Consider the following 10,512-nt stretch of genomic DNA (forward strand, 5'->3'; position numbering starts at 1 on the left):
CAAACCTGCAGATTTGAGGAGATACTACAGTTGAATATTACTTGTAATTTATCAAGGACCTCTGTCCAATAGCGATGCAGTTTTGGACATCTCCATAACATATGCACAAGATTGGCATCTAAAGCTTATATATTTAAAGAATTGTTCCATAGAAGAAACTATTTGCTATATAGGGGAACATTTTGCATCGGGCAAACTGCATCCCCACAGAACAGCAGCATCAAACTGTTTTCATATTACATATATCGCTATGAGTCCAATCCTTTGTCCTGGATTCATGGACTGACATGGAAATGTGTTTCTAGCCTAAGGCTGCGGTCACACATGGCGTTTAATGCATGCGTTGCGACAGATGAAGAGAGATTTGCCTAATTAAATTGATGTTAACATTTGCATTTACAATTACATTAAAATTGTGTGAACACATTTGTTAACGTGTTAATGGTTGCTTTTTGTAAATGCAAATGTTAACACATTTAATTAGGTAAATGTCTCTGCAGCTGTTGCAGTGCATTTTGAAACTCATGCGTTAAATGTCATGTGTGACCGCACCTGGAAGTTGGGGACCGTGACTTAAAGCAGTAATTTTCCAGTGGCTGGGGGGCCCATGTTCAACCTTAGCATTGTAAAAGTGGAATTCTGCCTTCCCCCCCCATTTACCCTTTTGTGGGATTGGGGTTTAGACACAGATTTAGGCATCCCACATATTAGACATGTAGTTCTCAAGCTGCAAACAAGGGTTCAGTGGACCATTGTCTCAGGCTTGTTTGTTATTAGGCAAATCTCCTCTCGTGAGCTGTTGTAGTGGGTTTCAAAATGTATCCCGTCTCCATAAAGATGTACGGCATACAGGCAGTCCCCGGGTTACGTACAAGATAGGGTCCATAGGTTTGTTCTTAAGTTGAATTTGTATGTAAGTCGAAACTGTATATTTTATAATTGTAGATCCAGACAAAATTTTATTTTGCCCCAGTGACAATTGGAGTTTCAAAATTTTTTGCTGTAATTGGACCAAGGATTATCAATAAATGTTCATTACAGATACTTTACAGCTGATCATTGCAGTCTAGGATTATACTAAAGCATCCAGAGAGCTTCACCAGAGGTCACAGTGGGCAGAGGGGTCCGTCTTTAACTATGGGTTGTCTGTAAGTCTGGTGTCCTTAAGTAGGCGACCGCCTGTACATGGGGGGGAAACGCACCTATTGCTGTCTAGGGGGGATGTACGTATATACGTCCCCCATAGGTCCATGTGAATGAGGCCTTGTTTACATGTTTCTTATGCCTTTTGACTTAACTTGAAAATGCAATAGGTGTGGGGGGGGGGGGCACTTTGCCAGAACACACATGTGATTATCAGGAAATACAGCTATATACAGCTGCGCATTACAGAACATGGTAGGAACAACACCTCCTTTCAGTCTGCAACTACAGTTCAAAAATAGAGAAAAGTCAAATCACCCCCACCCCTTCCTTAGAAATTATATAAAAATATACAAATATAATCCTAAACATATAAGCTATCGCTGCGTCCCAAAATATCCGATCTATCAAAATATAATAACGGTTGAACCGTGAACCACGTGACAGAAAATAGCACTGAAAGTCTGAAATCACCATTTTGCAATAATTTAAAAAAATGTAATAAAAACTTGAACAGTCCCCAAAATGGTAATATTGATACCGCCATCACTTACTGCAAAAAGTAACAGCTACGTACAATGAATTATGAAAAAGTTATTAGCGTCAGCATGAAACAAAGAAAAATCTTTTGTACCAAAGGTTTTACATTTTTTAGATCTTTCAAAACCCAATAAAACCTATATATAGTTGATATCTTTGTGAACGTGGCAACACAAAAAATTAAGGGGAGGTGTCATTTGGAGCACACAGTGAGAGGGGCGCAAATGTGGTTTTCTGTCAATTTTCGAATTCATTTGGAATTTATTTTGCTTCTCCATACACGGTATGGAAAATTAAATATCTTCACTACAAAGTGTGATTTGTTATGCAGAAAAAAATAGAAAAAAGTTATGGATTTTCAAAGATGAGGAGTTAAAAATGGAAACATTAAAAAGGCTGGGTTTTATTACAGGTTTCACTATATTCTTTGTTTACCATGTTAACCCTAACACACCTTTTTTATACTTTGATGTTTGGAGCTGGACATTTTCATTGCTATCAGTTAGTAAAATGTACAACCTTTTTATCACTTTTTATTCAAATATTTGTATGTGTTGAAATCTGCAATGTGGGTGCTCTGACAGGAGGTTTGTTGGTAAAAGTAAATCTACATCAATACAAAATACAGTAGTTTGAAAACCCACAACATTCAGCAGCTCATTCAACTGCTGGGAGATGTAGTCCTTCAGCTCACTGCAATTTTGTATTAATGAAGATTTACTTATCAGGTTGTACAGACTACAGAGATGTAAAGATGTATGTGAAAGTAATGCACTTTTACCTTATTTTCTCTTCAGGAACCTGTCACATAAGACAGCAGCAGCTTCTCCAGTCTTCTCTGAGGTCCCGCCGCTGCGTACATCAGGTGGGGCCACTATGTTAAGAGCAGACTAACACTTCAGCAGCTACTGCTATTCCATCGGTGGCCCCTGATGGCTGTCAGGGACAGGTAGTGGGCCCACTGTGACATTCAGTTTGCCCATATCCTGTATTTAGGGTGCACAGTGCCTGGAATTCATGCTGTCTCCTCACCTCATGTGGCGCAGCGCAGTTACACAAGGTGTGAGGAGTAAATGTGAGTGTTTTACTCCTCACTGCCCGAGCGCTGCTGCAGGGAGAGCAGAGACCTGGTTCTGGCTCAGTGAATCTGTCTCTCGCTCCCCGCAAGAAGCTCACCTCCTCCTCCTCCTGCAGGCTTCAAGGAATTGGGCCTCTCAACACTTACACCAGTATGTTGAGGTGCACCACTTTCTGGTGAAGGTGGGGAAACAACCCCAAAGGCTGGCCAAACTGGAAACATGGGGGTGTCAACAGCATGTGGCTGCTGGTCTCCGTATATTTGGAGTGAGGATAGGGGCCTGAGTCAACCCTTGGTTGACTCTGACACTGGAGGAGATGTTCTTGAGACACCCGGTGCTTGTCAAATTGGTCCCTGTCCCCATGGGGCTCCCAATCTACACAACCTAACAGTATGTTTTGGAGTGTGGGAGGAAACCAGAGGACCAGGAGGAAACCCACGCAAACACAGAGAGAACATACAAACGCTTTGCAGATGTTGACCTGGGTGGGATTTGAACCCAGGACCCCAGCGATGCAAGGCAGAAGTGCTACTCACTCAGCCACCGTGCCACCCTATAACTGTGGCGTCCTCCTGTTGTCTGCGCCCCAAATAATTCTTCACCATCTTGTCCACCACCACCCCTTCTTGAGCAATGTCCCCGGGAGCAGGTGGTATATGGCCAGCTTCATCAGGCTCCTCCAGTTGCTCAGGCGGTTGCAGAGGTTCCAAATCAGCAAAAGATAGTCCAAGAGTCTCTTCATCACCAGCTGGCCTTTCTGTCTCCACAACAGCCGGAGCAGCTACCTTTGCAGGGGGTGAATTTCCAACATCCTCAGTCTCTGTCTCTAAATTGTCGTCAGTCCTAAATATTGGAGAAATAAAACATTAAAAAGAAATTAGATAGGGGATAAATTCCAAAAAAAAAAAAAAAAAAAACGGATAGGGATCTGAAAATATGTTACACAGGCAAACATAAACATACCAAATAGCATGACTAAAATTAAAGAGGCATCCATAAGACCCAATAGAAGAGCATAAAATGAAAGAGTCAAAATAATGTATACAACCCCAAACAAAGGCACATCAACATTTTTTTATATTTTTTTTAATTTTTTAATAATCTTTATTTAGCAAAAAATAGAGAATTTACAAACAGGGGATTCAAGGCCAATTCCCTTGGACCATAACAAGATAAAAATACTTACAAAACACCACAATATGACACAGTCCACTATGTACCACAGCAATAAATATTTACAAAATACAATATTAACCCCTTAACGCTCTGCGCGGGCGCCGCCATCTTTGTTACGATCGCTGCGCCCCCGAACGTCGATCGGTTGCCATGGTAGCCTCGGGTCTTCGTTTGACCCGAGGATACATGGCTTCTGCATATTCATTACAATGAGCCTGTGGCTCATTGTAATGTATAGTGTACAAAAATGCCATATATTGCAATACTGTAGTATTGCAGTATATGGTAGGAGTGATCCACCATGTACCCTAGATGGTCTAAGAAATAGTGAAAAAAAATTAATAAAATATTAAAAGTTCAAATCACCCCCCTTTCCCTAGAACGGATATAAAACATAATAAACAGTAAAAATTACAAATGTATTAGGTATCGCCGCGTCCCAAAATGCCCGATCTATCAAAATATAAAAACGGTTACGGCCGGTGGTGACCTCCGAGCCGGGAAATGGTGCCCAAATGTCCGAAATGCGACTTTTACACCTTTTTACATAACATAAAAAATGAAATAAATAATGATGAAAATGTCGCACAGACCTCAAAATGGTAGCAATGAAAACGTCGCCTTATTTTGCAAAAAATGACCCCTCACACATCTCCGTGCGCTAAAGTATGAAAAAGTTATTAGCGTCAGAAGGTGGAAAAAAATTTTTTTCTTTTTTGTACACATTCGTTTAATTTTTGAAAATGTATTAAAACACAATAAAACCTATATAAATTTGGTATCACCGCGATCGCACCGAACCAAAGAATAAAGTAGCCGTGTTATTTGGAGCGAAAAGTGAAAGTCGTAAAAACTGAGCCCACAAGAACGTGACGTGCGGTTTTTTTTTTCAATTTTTCCACATTTGGAATTTTTTTCAGCTTCGCAGTACACGGCATGTTAAAATAAATAACATTACGGGAAAGTAAAATTTGTTACACACAAAATAAGCCCTCACACAGGTCTGTACATGTAAAAATTAAAAAGTTATGGATTTTTGAAGTTGGAGAGCGAGAAATGAGCCGAAAAACCCTGCGTCCTTAAGGGGTTAAGAACCCTGTTTTGTACAATTCAACCCCTATCCCCAAGGACAGAGAAGGGGAGAGAGAAGCAGAGAGAGAGAGAAAAAAAAAACACTCCAAATAAATATATCCAATACTCAACAATCATTCAGGCCAGACTCCCCAAATCTTTCTCCATTTACTCAGATAGCCACCCCTCGCGGCCATCAATTTCTCATAATTTCTACATTTCTCAACCTCCACTAAGAACTCCCCAGAGCTGGAGGCGCTGAAGATCTCCATTTACGTGCAATGATCAATCTTGCCAGAAAGAGAATTTTGTTAACCACCAGCTTTTTCCCTTTATCAGCACTACTAAGTTCAAATAAACTAAGTGAGACAACCTGAATGGAGAAGGGATCTTAACCTTAAAGGAATCTTCCAGGAATGAGAGTACCCTGAACCAATAATCATACAACTTCTGGCAAGTAAATGCCACATGCATAAAATCCGCGTTCTCCAGATGACACCTCCAACACCCAGAATTATCCTTCAATTTCATCTTGAATAAACCATAAGGGGAGTAATACAATTGGTGAACAAAATTAAATTTAACCATTCTGTGATTCCAGGAGAGGGAAGACAGCCCGACGCTCTTATAGCACTTCGTCAATTCTTCACTGGACAGTTGGACAAGGTGTTTAACCCACTTTTTCTTAGAGGGGTGTGTAATTCCCTTTACGTACCCATGCATCAAGTGTATATATGTGACGTGACCTTATTACGTGACGACGCAGTAATTAAGAATTCTATACCGACATCCGTGTACAACATAAACCTACTTTTCTCCGCACCTGAGTTGTAGGCGTGCTGGAGTTGGAAAAATCTAAGAAAACATATATCAAATCCCCTAAATCTATAGGTGAAATCCGTAATATCGCATAAACGTGAATTATTAAGAATCTGTGTAAACAAACTTACCCCCCTATTGATCCAATAACCACAATCTAAATTCCTTAAAATGAAAATTCCCCCATATTGGGGAGAACCACAAAATACCCCGAATACCTCTTGTTTTTTTAAATGCTTCCCAACACCTACTCATCAAAACACCCAAGTGAGTACATCCTGTTCCCCTAGACGGGATAAAGCCATTCTGGTCCGGATGGACGATAAGGGAGATCACTTTTTTTAGCCTCAGTGAGAGAATCTTTGCTAGAATTTTTATATCGGAGTTTAATAAAGAGATGGGTCTGTATGACCCCATCTCTGTATCCTCTTTATCTTTTTTCAGGATCAAGGCTATGGATGCCTCCGACATTGACCCACAAACGGCCACAGCGGAGAAGGCGACTGAGAAGACAGTTTCCAGTATAGGGGACAGGACCTTTATATATTTTTTGTAGAAGGCAAAGGGCAAGCCATCCAACCCTGGGGAGGAGTCATTCGATGTATTTCTGATAGCTTCAGCTATTTCCATAACCCCAATCGGATTATTCAGGGATGCCCTTTGCCCTTCTGACAAACATGGAAAGGGGATAGAGTCCAAGTAGTCATCCAGTTGTCCATCCGAGTAGTCTACTTCTGATTTATATAGAAGCTGATAGAATGACCTAAAACACTCCAGGATTGATCCTTCTTCCTGGACCATAGCCCCGTCAAGATTCCTAATGGAATGTACCCCCTTATTACATTATTAACTTTTGAGGAGGTTAGCCAGTAGTTTTCCTGGTTTACCCCTATCACTATAGTATCTTTGACCTGCAAAAAAGATCTTATGTTGCGCTTTTTCTGCTAAATGAGATTCAGTAAATCTATCCCTCTTCTGTAGCCGTGGCAGTCCAAGCCGCCTGCCTAAAATCCATTTCTTTCTTTAATTTATTCTCCTTTTGCCTAAATTCTTTTTTCTTCCACTCAATATCGGAAAAAAAAAATACCACGAAGAAATGCCTTCAGCGAGTCCCATGCCACTCTCACGTCCACCGCATCCCTATTATGCTCCCAGAAATCCTGAATCAATCTCGAAATCCGCTCCTCATTATCCAGAATCGTAAGCCAGTGAGGGTGGAGTCTAAAGAAACTCCTTCTGTCCAGGCCCGAGCCCCTCTCCATCATCAATTGAAGGGAGATGGGCCCGTGATCGGACACTGAGATTGATTCATACTTTATTTTTACAATAAATCGCAAAAAGGCAGTAAAATTTCAAACCAAAGGAGCCCCTATTATTCTGCACCCGTGAATCTCTCAGGTTGCGTCTATCCAGTGAGGTGTCTAGGACTGCATTAAAGTCCCCGATAACCATAGTCGGACTGTCTTCCCTGTCAACAATAAAATCACTTAAGGCATTCAGGACCTCAAATGAAAAGGGAGGAGGAACGTAAATAAATGCCAAAATACACGGGATTTTAAACAGTAAACAGAACAGAAAAACAAACCTTCCCTTCTGGTCAGATTTTTATATCGACCTTGTGGTGTATAAGGACCGATACTCCCCTGGAGAACGCGGAGCCACAGGAATGGAACGTCAAAGATGCCCATCTCTTACCAAGCCATCCGACAGTATCTGGGGTTAGGTGCGTCTCTATCAAGCACACAATACCCGGAAGGTGTCGGGCCACAAGATCACTTACTATGCAACGTTTCCGGCGATCATTCAGACCCCTTACATTCCAGCAACAAATTTGCAGAGCCACTGGTTATAATAATAATAAAGAAGGAAAAAAAAAAAAAAGAATTCTCTAATGTTATAAGCATTATTCCCATGAACAGAGCCAAGGAAAATCGGCCCATAATTCTTGAAGGGGATATTTAATGTACTTTTATTGTGGGGTACCACAAGCAGATTAGTTTAAATATCAGTGGAGAAAGAGAGGCATTTTACAAAAAACAGCCAAAGCCAAAATTATCATTAAGGCCATTGGGTTTAAGGCTCCCCATCCTGTATATCCAACGGCTCTCCGTTTGAAGGAGCAAAGTGTCCAGGTCACCCCCTCTGATCCCTAGGGTAACATGGGTGATGGCCCATCCTCTCAAACCTCTGGGATTACAGTTATGGACTTTCTTGAAGTGCTCAGTGATCGGGGTCGGTTGAAAAGGTTTATTCTGCTTCAAGGCTTCTGCCTGTGTTTTATCATAATTTCTGATGGAACTAAGATGTTCCCTTATTCTGATTCTCATCTCACGGATGGTTTTCCCTACATATCTCAGGCCACATGGGCACTGAAGGGCATAGACCATTGCAGGCGTAGAGCAGGTAATGTGTTCCTTGATCTCATATTTGAGGCCATCCTTATCTTCAAAGGATTTGGTTTTCACAAGACCAGCCTCTCGAGCACCGGACTCCGGACTCTGCGTGGCTCCTCCTCACGTCATGCCGGCCTGACGTTCGACAACTCGTTACCTCCGTAATAACCGGTACAGAATCAGACCGGTCGCCCCAGTGGTGGCGGTGAGGCCAGCCAGGGGCAGCACAAGTGCGGGGCTGTCCTCCATGCGGTACCGGATCTCCTGGACCTTACTCTCCGGTGCTTTGCGCTGTCTGCCAAGGCACATCAACATTACTCCAAAGGCCACCTACACAACTACCTAAAAACATTTCATCCCTGTAGCAGTAAGTCCACTTCTTAGACGTGAAGAGCCGGTAAAGCATTTTTTTTTTCAGTAAAATTGAACAAATATAAATAAAACTATATAAATGAGGTATCAACATAATGATAGTGATCTGTAGAATAAAGATAATGTATTATTTTTATGCTACAGTGACCCCCCCCAGTAAAATGCTAAAAATCTGAAACAAAAATTGATGATTTTATTTTTCTCCACATATTAAAGCGTTAATAAAATGTCATCAATAAGCTGAAGACCCACTAAAATTAAGTTTTTTCAAAGTGCATCTCTTCTCACAAAAAATAAGCCCTTATTTGTCCAAATCGCCAAAAAAATAAATAAAGATTGTAAAGCCTATAAACCCCGTTCCCTACACGTGCTGTTATAGAACGGTGCAGCGGGAAGTGACTTGAACAGGGTTCAGACACAGTGATCGGGGCAAGATTGCAGCTGTTCCTGACGGCCATTGTCAGGCATCTGGGAGTCTGTGGACCCTCTAAGTGGCACCCAGGACCGATTCTAACATATTTGCTTCCTGAGGTGAATATTAAAATGCTGCGCCCCCCTAGGTCCCACCTAGGTCAACATCTGCAAAGAGTTTGTATGTTCTCTCCGTGTTTGCGTGGGTTTCCTCCGGGTACTCCGGTTTCCTCCCACACTTCAAAACATACTGTTAGGTTGTTTAGATTGTGAGCCCCATGGGGACAGGGACCAATTTGACATGCCTGTGCAGCGCTGCGTAATCTGTGTGCGCTATATAAATAAAGAATTATTATTATTATTATTATTATTATGACAACATTTTCCATCAGGAAGACTTTATTTCGGGTTCTCCAATCCATCACGTATCACTGATGAGTTCACAGCCAGATGTTTTCAGCTCTGTGCAGCACACCTCCATCTAACGTCCCTAAAAATACCAGAGTTACTTACAGTATGAAGTCTCCTGGATAACAACACTGTGCTCCTAAATAAATATATAACCCTCACAACACAACTGACCTCAATCTCCCCACATACAAAACATAACTTCATTATATATATATATTCTACTGGAATTATAGCAGGCACAGCACACCAATCAAAATACAACACCCACTATAGAGCATCCATATTCAAAGTAGTCCTTGACATTGCTTCACAGAACAAAGACAAACTATGGGTTGGTATTGAGAGTGCTTTCCCCAAACCTAGTAACCTACCTGGCCTATTTTGGTTACCCCCCCCAAAACCAACTGGGAGCTCTTGAGAGTCTCTCCCCTAATGTCAGGGGTATTGAAAGCCTGGAGCAAGTTTGCATCTACTTCTAAAGTAACCAACATCCCTGGCCCACTTTATCCTGCCAGGGAATTCCCAGGCCTCCCCCAAGTGCTCACATCCTCCCCACTCCTGGAGCCTATTGACGGGAAACCCCGAAAAATTGTCGACCTTATATCTGATTCAGGAATACGCCCCCTCACTGATATTTTAGGTGAAAAGGGAAGTTACCCAGGGGCTTGGCTCCACTACCTCCAATTGAGGAGCTTTCTAGCTTCCCTGAACCCCACAGAGTGTTTTTTCAAGGACCTAACCACATTCGAGAACCTATGTTCTAAACAAATCGTACCTCCGCATGGTGTGTCTTTCCTATATAGGCTTTTATCTGATACCGATACCGAGGACCATCTCCTGTCATACATGTTGGCCTGGGAAAAGGAGCTAGGGGAGAACTTTACCAAGGAATCATGGGAGAAATCCCTAATTCTCACCCACAAAATGTCAGTTTCTGGTAAAGTACAAGAAATGAACTACAAGATCCTTACTCGCTGGTATAGGACCCCAGTTCGCCTCCACAACATGTATCCATCTGCTTCGCCAACCTGCTGGCGCTGCCTCTCCGCCCTGGGAACTATGCGCCACGTTTGGTGGGATTGTAAGGTTGTGGCCTC

Source organism: Engystomops pustulosus, chromosome 6 (genome assembly GCF_040894005.1).
Source record: "Engystomops pustulosus chromosome 6, aEngPut4.maternal, whole genome shotgun sequence".
Taxonomy (NCBI): domain Eukaryota; kingdom Metazoa; phylum Chordata; class Amphibia; order Anura; family Leptodactylidae; genus Engystomops; species Engystomops pustulosus.